General features: G+C 43.4%; 3 non-coding genes across 3 annotated transcripts; all 3 read right to left on the bottom strand.

The window, feature by feature from the left end:
• Positions 1-51: 51 nt before the first annotated feature.
• TRNAW-CCA (transfer RNA tryptophan (anticodon CCA)) lies at positions 52-123 on the bottom strand. The gene has a single exon. It is a non-coding gene; the product is annotated as a tRNA-Trp (tRNA).
• A 463-nt stretch (positions 124-586) lies between these two features.
• Positions 587-658, bottom strand: TRNAW-CCA (transfer RNA tryptophan (anticodon CCA)). Its single transcript has one exon. It is a non-coding gene; the product is annotated as a tRNA-Trp (tRNA).
• Positions 659-1,121: 463 nt separating this feature from the next.
• Positions 1,122-1,193, bottom strand: TRNAW-CCA (transfer RNA tryptophan (anticodon CCA)). The gene has a single exon. It is a non-coding gene; the product is annotated as a tRNA-Trp (tRNA).
• Positions 1,194-12,955: the final 11,762 nt, after the last annotated feature.

Below are 12,955 nucleotides of genomic sequence, written 5' to 3'. Positions count from 1 at the left end.
TCAATCTTAACCCAAGCATCAATCAAGTTATGAAAAGATGAAAGAGTTAATTGACCCCGACGTGATTTGAACACGCAACCTTCTGATCTGGAGTCAAACGCGCTACCGTTGCGCCACGAGGTCAGTTGAAAAGCACGTGTGCTCCAGTACTTCTCAAGAAAAGTGCATGAGATAATATATGGAAGCCATCTGGAAATTTGCTACTTTCAATCACAGTTTAGAAAAGACATAAAGAGGGCTGAATTAAGATCATCACATTCGGATTCATTGATTTCCAGTTTAAAATTAAAAATCTAGTAATAATCCCTCTTCTCTTACAAATTCAAAGATGACAATGGCGTGAACAAACTGTTAGGTGTTCCCGCAGTGGATTCATTTTTTTTAATGCTTTGAACTCAATTACCAAATGATATTTCTCGTCAAAGTATTGTTGATAAGATATTAATCTATATAATTTAATTAAAACACTTTTTAAACCCTGCGCTGACGGGTGGCAACAAAGTTGAGTTATTCTATTGTCAGTAGGATTACGCAGTTTCCATTTCAATCTTAACCCAAGCATCAATCAAGTTATGAAAAGGTTAACTGACCCCGACGTGATTTGATCACGCAACCTTCTGATCTGGAGTCAGACGTGCTACCGTTGCGCTACGAGGTCAGTTGAAAAGTACGTGTGCTCCAGTACTTCTCAAGAAAAGTGCATGAGATAATATATGGAAGCCATCTGGAAATTTGCTACTTTCAATCACAGTTTAGAAAATACATAAAGAGGGCTGAATTAAGATCATCATATTCGGATTCATTGATTTCCAGTTTAAAATTAAAAATCTAGTAATAATCCCTCTTCTCTTACAAAGTCAAAGATGACAATGTCGTGAACAAACTGTTAGGTGTTGTTGGCATTGATTAATTTTTTTAATGCTTTTTCCCAAATAATATTTGTCGTCAAAGTATTGTTGACAAGATATTAATCTATATAATTTAAATAAAACACTTTTTTAAACCCTGCGCTGACAGGTGGCAACAAAGTTGAGTTATTCTATTGTCAGTAGGATTACGCAGTTTCCGTTTCAATCTTAACCCAAGCATCAATCAAGTTATGAAAAGATGAAAGAGATAATTGACCCTGACGTGATTTGAACACGCAACCTTCTGATCTGGAGTCAGACGCGCTACCGTTGCGCCACGAGGTCAATTGAAAAGCATGTGTGCTCCATTACTTCTCATGAAAAGTGCATGAGATAATATATGGAAGCCATCTGGAAATTTGCTACTTTTAATGACATTTTGGGAAAGATATAAACAAGGATGAATTAAGATCATGACATTCAGATTCAGGGTTTTCCAGTTTAAAATGTAAAATCTAGTAATAAACTCTCTTTTCTTACAAATTCAAAGATGACAAAGGCATGAACAAAGTGTTAGCTGTTCCCGGCATGAATTATTTTTTTATGTTTTGAACTCAATTCTCAAATGATATTTCTCACCAAAGTATTGTTGATAAGATTTTAATCTACATAATTTAAATAAAACACCTTTTTTAAACACTTTGCCTACAGGTGGCAACAAAGTCGAATTGGTCTATTGTCAGTAGAATTACGCATTTTCCGTTTTCAATCTTAACACAATCATCTATCAAGTTATGAATAGACGAAAGAGCTACTTGACCCTGATGTGATATCAACACACAACCTTATGACCTTGAGTCAGAAGTGCTACCATTGTGCACAAGGTCAGTTGAAAAGCATGTTTGCTCCAATACTCCACATGAAAAGTGCATGAGATAATATATGGACCCCATCTGGAAATTTGCTACTTTTAATCACAGCTTTGAAAAGACATAAAGAGGGCTGAATTAAGATCATCACTTTCGGATTCATTGATTTCCAGTTTAAAATTAAAAATCTAGTAATAATCTCTCTTCTCTTACAAATTCAAAGATGGCAATGGCGTGAACAAACTGTTAGGTGTTGCCAGCATTGATTAATTTTTTTAATGCTTTGAACTCAATTCCCAAATGATATTTCACGTCAAAGTATTGTTGATAAGAAATTAATCTATATAATTTAAAAAAAACACTTTTTTAAACCCTGTTCTGACAGGTTGCAACAAATTTGAGTTATTCTACTGTCAGTAGGATTACGCAGTTTCGCAGCCAGTGCCAGGCAGCGGCTACCAAGGCAAATAGGATCATGGAGTGCATTAAAAGAGGTCTAGATACAAATGATGAGAGCATTATACTGCCTCTGTACAAATCCCTGGTTAGACCGCACATGGAGTACTGTGCACAGTTTTGGGCACCAGTGCTCAGGAAGTATATAATGGAACTATTGCAAATAGAAAGGAGGGCAACAAAATTAATAAAGGGGATGGGGGAACTACAATACCCAGAGAGATTAGTAAAATTATAATTTTTTAGTCTAGAAAAAAGACAACTGAGGGGCGATCTAATAACCATGTATAAGTACAGTATATAAGTGACAATACAAATATCTCTCCTAGGATCTGTTTATACCAAGGAATGTGACAGTCACAAGGGGGCATTCTCTGCGTCTGGAGGAGAGAAGGTTTTTCCACCAACATAGAAGAGGATTCTTTACTGTTAGGGCAATGAGAATCTAGAATTCCATGCCTGAGGAGGTGGTGATGGCGAACTTAGTCGAGGGGCTCAAGAGAGGCCTGGATGTCTTCCTGGAGCGTAACAATATTGTATCTTACAGTTATTAGGTTCTTTAGAAGGATGTAGATCTAGAGATTTATTCTGACGGAATCTAGGATGAACTGGATGGACAAATGTCTTTTCTCGGCCTTGCTAACTATTTTATTATGTAATAATCATTCTCTACCTCTGTTGTAATTGGTTTAGAGCTCTATACACAGCTCACTTGTTATATTTCTGATACATCCTATGACTAAGGGCGCTTGGATGCCAGAAACGCGTCAGGTTTTTATCTATTTTTTGTATTCCATGTTTTTAATGAATCTTGAATAAAGTATGAACTAAAAAATTTGTACACATTGTGCTAATTATGCAAATTGTCTCTTCAGAGCGGAATAGAACTAGAACTCTAGTGCAACCTATTGGAAGATAGCAATCCTACAACCCAATGTTGACCCTTTAACGAGCCTTGTCACATGACTTAGGATAATAGCCAAACCAGAATCTCAATTTGCAGACACTGTCTTTCAGGGTATTGCCCCTCATTAGTGCAACATGGAAATCTGGCTTGGCTGTGTGAGAGGCATCTGACCGATATCCTAGAAGTATCGTTTCTCCTTGCAGAGATTGACATGCTAAGCATGCCGAGATGAGGAGACTTAAAGCCGCAATGCTCCTCTGGGAAATATGCTAATTATGCAAATTGTCTCTTCAAAGCAGAAGAGAACTAGAACTCTAGTGCCACCTGTTGGAAGGTAGGAATCCTACATGTCAATGTCAACCTTTAACAAGCCTTGTCACATGACTTAGGATAATAGTCAAACCAGAATCTCATTTTGCAGACACTGTGTTTCTGGTTACAGCCCCTCATCAGTGCAAAGTGGAAATCTGGCTTGGCTGTGTGAGAGGTGTCTGACCGATATCCTAGAAGTATTGATTCTCCTTGCAGAAATTGACATGCTAAGCATGCCGAGATGAGGAGACTTAAAGCCGCAATGCTCATATAGGAAATATGCTAATTATGCAAATTGTCTCTTCAGAGCAGAAGAGAGCTAGAACTCTAGTGCCACCTATTGGAAGGTAGCAATCCTACAAGTCAATATCGACCCTTTAACGAGCCTTGTCACATGACTTAGGATAATAACCAAACCAGAATCTCAATTTGCAGACACTGTGTTTCAGGGTACTGCCCCTCATCAGTGCAAAGTGAAAATCTGGCTTGGCTGTGTGAGAGGCGTCTGACCGATATCCTAGAAGTATCATTTCTCCTTGCGGAGATTGACATACTAAGCATGCCGAGATGAGGAGACTTAAAACCGCAATGCTCCTCTAGGAAATATGCTAATTATGCAAATTGTCTCTTCAGAACGGAAGAGAACTAGAACTCTAGTGCCACCTATTGGAAGGTAGCAATCCTACATATTGGGCAGATGTGCTGCTTATTTCCATCCTTTGTACCTTTGGCTGAGCTTCACCAGCAGGACCGGCACCCGACACACAGAGAACACTTGGCATGGTGACGGAAAAAGCAGATGTGGTTGATGGGATGGCCAGTGAATGGTGAGGCCCGCTAGTCGGCTTGTTTGTGTGAGAGTCCCACACCAAGGAATGTTGATTGCACATATGTCGGCTCTTGCATGTAGTTGTCAAACCTGCGATTTCTGACAGTCAGTTGAGGCATTCGGAAATTTGTGATGCGAGGGGAAGCAAAGGTGATTGGGGTGCCATCTCTGAGGATTGTACTGTGTGTGATGTTAAGGTGGAAAAAGAGGAAGAGAAGCCACTTGATGCAGTGCTTGCCATCGACTGGAGCACATGCTCTTACTGGCCCTCATCTATAAGGCATACTGCTGTGCGGCTGCCAAAGAAAGGGAGCGGAGTAGGCTGTCCAATGGCAGATGTTGTCGGTGGTTGTTAAATAGGACGATAGGGTTTGCTCAATTGATCTTTCATTAACACCTAACCCACATACACATCGAACACCAAGCCTATTCCTCCTCCCACCACGACCTCGCTTTTCCCCATGTTATATGTACCATTCCCCTCTTGTAACCTGCTGTTTAACAATCTTAGGCCCATACCTGTCAGTCACCTGTCACTAAATGAACAATCGCTATTTATTTTCTTAGATAGGCATAAGAGTGTTGTTCATGCAGACTAACAATTTTTAAGAGGAAATGTGTTCTCTCTATTCCTCACTGCAACATAGTTTTATCTCAAACGATTTGGAGTAGCAAATATGGCCTACTTGCTGAACCCCAATAGTAGGTTTAACATTTTTTTTTTTAACTCAAATAGATTTTTATTAAGTATAAAATCACAATAAACATTTTACAACAATACAGGGATTTAGAAAAGATTCCCCCCCCCCACAATATATCCCAACATTACCAACCCCCCCCCCCCCTTTCTCCCCATTTAGACAGCTTTAGATGCTCTTCCCTTAGCATATCGTATACCGGCATATACTTTAGTATTATGTGATGACTCCTACTGTCCCCTTAGAAACAAACATTCCAACAGGAAAAAACTTCACAGAACCTTCTTCCCTCATCCCTCCCCTACCCCAATTCCAGCCAAGGCGTGCACAGTTTATCATAAAACTCCACTTTCCCTCTTTTCTGGTAAACCCCCTATTCTAGAGTAATAACATGTTTCACATATTGAAGGTATTCTCCTCTCGAAGGTGGATCCTCTTTTACCCAGTTACTTGCTATGACCTTCCGAGCCATGTACAATAGTCTAGCAATTGCTATCTTCAAATTGTTATCTACTCTTATCTCCTCTACATATCCCAACAAACACACCACTGGTTCTCTTGGGACCACGCATCTATAAGCCCCCTCTATTCGACTGATAATCACCAACCAGAAAGCAGCCGACCTTGGACACGTCCAGAGCATGTGCACCTAGGGCACTCCAAGTCAGACGGCAATCCGGCCTTATACAAGACATCTGGAGATCTATACACTCTATGTAAGATATAAAGCTGAGACAGTCTGTACGGTTCATTCAGTGACAGTTTTGGTATCCATTCTAACACAGACATCCATGTTTCATCCTCTAAATAGCCCAATTCTCACTCCCATTTAGTTCTAGCGCCAATCGGGACACCCAGTAAATGAGTATGTAGTAGGTCTCTGTACAAGGTGGAAATAACCCCTCTCGTTTCCCCCTCTCCCCACACATACTCCAACACTAAATCGCCTTGAATTTTAAAACAGTCTCCCCTGTTCTAGGCATTAAACGCATGTCTCACCTGTGCATATTGATATCCCCCAGAAGCCCTAATACCAAATTCCAATTGTAGCTGGGAAAAGGATTTCAGCTCTCGCTGCTCTAGAACCTGATAGACATATCGTATCCCCTTGGCCTGCCATTCTGGTAAACATCCCATTGCCATAAACTCTGTTAAATTGTTATTAAACCACAGTGGGGAGAACCTGGTAAGACAGGTGACTCCACGAATTGGTCTAACTGTTCCCCATAATTTATATATCAGGAATAGCATAGGATAGATTTTCCAAGTGCCCCCAGAGACCCATCTTCTAAGCACTGTACTGCAGGACATCTTGTCGCCACCCTCTCTATCAGTTGTTGTACCACGATTGAATATGCCTCATGCTCCCAGCCCTTTAAGTGCTGGCACTGAGCCACCAGGAAGTATATTTCAGGGTTAGGCAAAGCCAAACTTCCTTCATCCTTAGGTCTCTGAAGAGTCTCCAACCTAATTCAGGGATGCTGCTTCCCCCACACCAAATTCCTAATTAAGGAGTTAATCAGCTTAAATTTCCCACATGGTATCCAAATAGGTGAGTTATTATTATTATTATTATTTATTGTTATAGCGCCATTTATTCCATGGCGCTTTACATGTGAGGAGGGGTATACATAATAAAAACAAGTACAATAATCTTAAACAATACAAGTCATAACTGGTACAGGAGGAGAGAGGACCCTGCCCGCGAAGGCTCAAAATCTACAAGGGATGGGTGAGGATACAGTAGGTGAGGATAGAGCTGGTCATACAGCGGTTTGGTTGATCGGTGGTTACTGCAGGTTGTAGGCTTGTCGGAAGAGGTGGGTCTTCAGGCTCTTTTTGAAGATTTCGATGGTAGGCGAGAGTCTGATGTGTTGTGGTAGAGGGTTCCAGAGTAGGGGTGATACGCGAGAGAAATCTTGTATGCGAATGTGGGAAGAGGAGATAAGAGGGGAGTAGAGAAGGAGATCTTGTGAGGATCGGAGGTTGCGTGTAGGTAAGTACCGGGAAACAAGGTCACAGATGTATGGAGGAGACTGTCATGATTCCCCAATGGCATGGGAACATCAGAAACACAAAAATAACAGACTAGCTCTCGGGTGATGGAAACTCAAGCTGACCGTGACCTAAATCTACCACACAACTAACAGTAGCCAGGAAGCATTCCTACGGCTGCCGAGATGCCATGCGCCAGCCGGAGAACTAACTACGCCTGGAAGAGGAAGGAACAGACCTGGCTTACCTCTAGAGAAATTCCCCAAAGATGATAGTAGCCCCCACGTATATTAACGGTGAGTTCAGAGGAAAAGACATACACAGTATGAAGGTAGATTTAGCAAAGCGAGGTCCACTTACTAGATAGAGGAAGGATACAAAAGAGGACTTCACGGTCAGCTGAAAAACTCTTTCAAAAACCCATCCTGAAATTACTTTAAGACTCCTGTGTCAACTCATGACACAGGAGTGGCAATTTCAGTCCACAAGAGCTTCCAGTAACAGGAAATGACAAAACTGTAAACTGGACAAGAAAAACAAAACAATAAGGACAAGAGTCCACTTAGCTGATCAGCAGACTAGTAGCAGGAACATGCAACTGAATGACTCAGGTTACAATGATGACCGGCAAGGAAGTGACTGGAGAGCAAGGCTAAATAGGGAACTCCCAAAACTGATGGAAGCAGGTGAGCTGAGGCAGAAAAGCACACACAAGTCTCCAGTACCACCAGCCACCACCAGGGGAGCCAAAAAGCGGATCACAACAGTACCCCCCCCTTAAGGAGGGGGCACCGAACCCTCACAAGAACCGCCAGGGCGACCCGGATGAGCCCTATGAAAGGCACGAACCAAATCCGAGGCATGAACATCAGAGGCAGTTACCCAAGAATTATCTTCCTGACCATAGCCCTTCCATTTAACCAGGTACTGGAGTCTCCGCCTGGAAATACGGGAGTCCAAGATCTTCTCTATAACGTACTCCAATTCACCCTCAACCAGCACAGGAGCAGGAGGCCCAGCAGAAGGAACCACCGGCACCTCGTATCTCCGCAACAACGACCGATGGAACACATTATGGATAGCGAAAGATGCCGGAAGGTCCAAACGAAAGGAAACAGGGTTAATAATCTCCAAAATCCTATAGGGACCGATAAACCGAGGCTTAAATTTAGGAGAAGAAACCCTCATTGGGACAAAACGGGAAGACAACCACACCAAGTCCCCAACACGAAGGCGAGGACCAACCCGACGCTGGCGGTTAGCAAACCGCTGAGTCCTCTCCTGGGACAAATTCAAATTGTCCACCACTTGTTCCCAAATCCGATACAACCGATCCACCACAGCATCTACTCCAGGACAATCCGAAGACTCCACCTGACCAGAAGAAAAACGGGGATGAAACCCCGAATTGCAAAAGAAAGGGGAAACCAAAGTGGCAGAACTGGCCCGATTATTAAGAGCAAACTCCGCCAACGGCAAAAAGGCAACCCAATCATCCTGATCCGCAGACACAAAACACCTCAAATACGTCTCCAAAGTTTGATTAGTTCGCTCCGTCTGGCCATTAGTCTGAGGATGGAAGGCAGACGAAAAAGACAAATCAATGCCCAACCTGGCACAGAATGCCCGCCAAAATCTAGAAACGAACTGGGTGCCCCTATCAGAAACGATATTTTCAGGAATACCATGCAAGCGAACCACATTTTGAAAAAACAAAGGAACCAACTCAGACGAGGAAGGCAACTTCGGCAATGGCACCAAATGAACCATCTTAGAAAAACGGTCACACACCACCCAGATAACAGACATCCTCTGAGAGACAGGAAGATCAGAAATAAAGTCCATCGAGATGTGCGTCCAAGGCCTCTTCGGAATAGGCAAGGGCAACAACAACCCGCTAGCCCTAGAACAACAAGGCTTGGCCCGAGCACACACATCACAAGACTGCACAAAAACACGCACATCACGAGACAGAGATGGCCACCAGAAGGATCTAGCCACCAAATCCCTGGTACCAAAAATTCCAGGATGACCCGCCAGCGTAGAAGATTGAACCTCCGAGATGACTCTACTGGTCCAATCATCCAGAACAAACAGTCTACCAGGTGGACAGCGATCAGGTCTATCCGCCTGAAACTCTTGCAAAGCACGTCGCAGATCTGGGGAAATAGCGGATAATATCACCCCATCCTTAAGGATACCTGTAGGTTCCGAATCACCAGGGGAATCAGGCTCAAAACTCCTAGAAAGGGCATCCGCCTTCACATTCTTAGAACCTGGTAGATATGAGACCACAAAATTAAACCGAGAGAAAAACAACGACCAGCGCGCCTGTCTAGGATTCAGGCGCCTGGCAGACTCAAGATAAATCAGATTCTTGTGATCAGTCAAAACCACCACATGATGTCTAGCACCCTCAAGCCAATGACGCCACTCCTCAAATGCCCACTTCATGGCCAAAAGCTCCTGATTACCGACATCATAATTTCTTTCGGCGGCAGAAAATTTTCGAGAAAAGAACGCACAAGGTCTCATCACTGAGCAATCGGAACTTTTCTGCGACAAAACCGCCCCCGCTCCGATCTCGGAAGCATCGACCTCAACCTGAAAGGGGAGAGAGACATCGGGCTGGCGCAACACAGGGGCAGACGAAAAGCGGCGCTTAAGTTCCCGAAAGGCCTCCACAGCGGCAGAAGACCAATTGGCAACATCAGCACCCTTCTTAGTCAAATCCGTAAGAGTCTTAGCAACACCAGAAAAACCAGTTATAAATCGACGATAAAAATTAGCAAAGCCCAAGAACTTCTGAAGACCCTTTAGAGAAGTAGGCTGCGTCCAGTCACAAATAGCCCGAACCTTGACAGGGTCCATCTCAACAGAAGAAGGGGAAAAAATGTACCCCAAAAAGGAAATCTTTTGAACCCCAAAAACACACTTAGAACCCTTTACACACAGAGAATTCTCCAGCAAGACCTGAAAAACCCTCCTGACCTGCTGAACATGAGACTCCCAGTCCTCAGAAAAAATCAAAATATCGTCCAAATACACAATCATAAATTTATCCAGATATTCACGGAAAATATCATGCATAAAGGACTGAAAAACTGAAGGCGCATTAGAAAGGCCGAAAGGCATTACTAAATACTCAAAGTGGCCCTCAGGCGTATTAAATGCGGTTTTCCACTCATCCCCTTGCTTAATTCGCACCAAATTATACGCCCCACGGAGATCAATCTAGGAGAACCACTTAGCCCCCCTTATGCGAGCAAACAAATCAGTAAGCAGCGGCAACGGATACTGATATTTGACAGTAATTTTATTCAGGAGTCGATAATCAATACAAGGCCTCAGCGAGCCATCCTTTTTAGAGACAAAGAAAAAGCCAGCTCCTAAAGGTGATGAAGAAGGACGAATATGTCCCTTTTCCAGGGACTCCTTAACATATTCTCGCATGGCAGCATGCTCAGGTACAGATAGGTTAAACAAACGACCCTTTGGAAATTTACTGCCTGGAATCAGATCTATGGCGCAATCACACTCTCTGTGGGGAGGGAGAGAACCAATTTTAGGCTCTTCAAAAATATCCCCAAAATCCGACAAAAATGCAGGAATCTCAGAGGGAACAGATGACGAGATAGGAACCAAAGGTATGTCCCCATGAGCCCCCCGACATCCCCAGCTTAACACAGACATAGTTTTCCAGTCCAGTACTGGGTTATGAGATTGTAACCATGGTAATCCAAGCACTAAAACATCATGTAAATTATACAACACGAGGAAGCGAATCATCTCCTGATGGTCTGGAGTCATACGCATAGCCACTTGCGTCCAGAACTGTGGTCTATTACAAGCCAGAGGTGTAGAATCAATACCCTTCAGAGGTATAGGAACTTCCAGAGGCTCCAAATCAAACCCACAGCGCCTGGCGAAGGACCAATCCATGAGACTCAGAGCGGCGCCAGAGTCCACATAGGCATCCATGGTAATAACTGATAATGAACAAATCAGAGTTACAGACAGAAGAAATTTAGACTGTAAAGTGCCAATAGAAACAGACTTGTCAACCTTCCTAGTACGTTTAGAGCATGCTGATATAACATGCGCGGAATCACCACAGTAGAAGCACAAGCCATTTTTGCGCCTATAATTCTGCCGCTCGCTTCTTGACAGAATTCTGTCACATTGCATTTTCTCTGGCGTCCCTTCAGAAGATACCGCCAAATGGTGTACGGGTTTGCGCTCCCGCAAACGCCGATCAATCTGAATCGCCATTGTCATGGACTCATTCAGACCTGTGGGCGTAGGAAACCCCACCATGACATCCTTAATGGCATCAGAAAGGCCCTCTCTGAAATTTGCCGCTAGGGCACACTCATTCCACTGAGTAAGCACAGACCATTTACGAAATTTTTGGCAGTATATCTCAGCTTCATCTTGCCCTTGAGACAGGGCTATTAATGCTTTTTCAGCTTGAATCTCCAAATTAGGTTCCTCATACAGCAACCCTAAAGCCAGAAAAAACGCATCCACATTGAGTAACGCAGGATCCCCTGGTGTCAATGAAAATGCCCAATTTTGAGGGTCACCTCGCAGCAAAGAAATCACAATCTTAACCTGCTGAACAGGATCTCCAGAGGAGTGAGGTCTGAGAGAAAGGAATAATTTACAATTACATTTGAAATTCAGAAACCGAGATCTATCTCCGGAAAATACCTCTGGTGTAGGAATCTTAGGTTCAGAAATAGGAGTACGTATAACATAATCTTGTAAATTCTGAACCTTCGTAGCAAGATTATTTAAACCTGCAGCCAAACTCTGAGGGTCCATCCTTAAACCGGAGAGATCAGAGCCATTCAAGGATTAGAAGGAGAGAAAGGCAAGGCTGTAAATAGAGCAGAAATACAACTGAGCCAACTAAGTAGCAAACATGAGAGGAAAAAAAAAAAAAAAATCTACAGACTTCTTTTACTCTCCTTTCTTCTGCCAATTACTTTAACAGTGGCCGGTCATACTGTCATGATTCCCCAATGGCATGGGAACATCAGAAGCACAAAAATAACAGACTAGCTCTCGGGTGATGGAAACTCAAGCTGACCGTGACCTAAATCTACCACACAACTAACAGTAGCCAGGAAGCATTCCTACGGCTGCCTAGATGCCATGCGCCAGCCGGAGAACTAACTACGCCTGGAAGAGGAAGGAACAGACCTGGCTTACCTCTAGAGAAATTCCCCAAAGATGATAGTAGCCCCCACGTATATTAACGGTGAGTTCAGAGGAAAAGACATACACAGTATGAAGGTAGATTTAGCAAAGCGAGGTCCACTTACTAGATAGAGGAAGGATACAAAAGAGGACTTCACGGTCAGCTGAAAAACTCTTTCAAAAACCCATCCTGAAATTACTTTAAGACTCCTGTGTCAACTCATGACACAGGAGTGGCAATTTCAGTCCACAAGAGCTTCCAGTAACAGGAAATGACAAAACTGTAAACTGGACAAGAAAAACAAAACAATAAGGACAAGAGTCCACTTAGCTGATCAGCAGACTAGTAGCAGGAACATGCAACTGAATGACTCAGGTTACAATGATGACCGGCAAGGAAGTGACTGGAGAGCAAGGCTAAATAGGGAACTCCCAAAACTGATGGAAGCAGGTGAGCTGAGGCAGAAAAGCACACACAAGTCTCCAGTACCACCAGCCACCACCAGGGGAGGCAAAAAGCGGATCACAACAGGAGACAGGTTGTGGATGGCTTTGTACGTCATGGTTAGGGTTTTGTACTGGAGTCTCAGGGCAATGGGGAGCCAGTGAAGGGATTGACAGAGGGGAGAGGCCGGGGAATAGCGGGGGGACAGGTGGATTAGTCTGGCAGCAGAGTTTAGAATAGATTGGAGGCGTGCGAGAGTGTTCGAGGGGAGGCCACAGAGCAGGAGGTTGCAGTAGTCAAGGCGAGAGATGATGAGGGCATGGACTAGGGTTTTTGCAGATTCTTGGTTGAGGAATGAACGGATTCGTGAAATATTTTTGAGTTGAAGTCG

This window comes from Ranitomeya variabilis, chromosome 5 (genome assembly GCF_051348905.1).
Source record: "Ranitomeya variabilis isolate aRanVar5 chromosome 5, aRanVar5.hap1, whole genome shotgun sequence".
In the NCBI taxonomy this organism is placed as follows: Eukaryota; Metazoa; Chordata; class Amphibia; order Anura; family Dendrobatidae; genus Ranitomeya; species Ranitomeya variabilis.
Note: the sequence above shows the minus strand (reverse complement) of the source record. Positions and strands in the feature narration are given on the sequence as shown.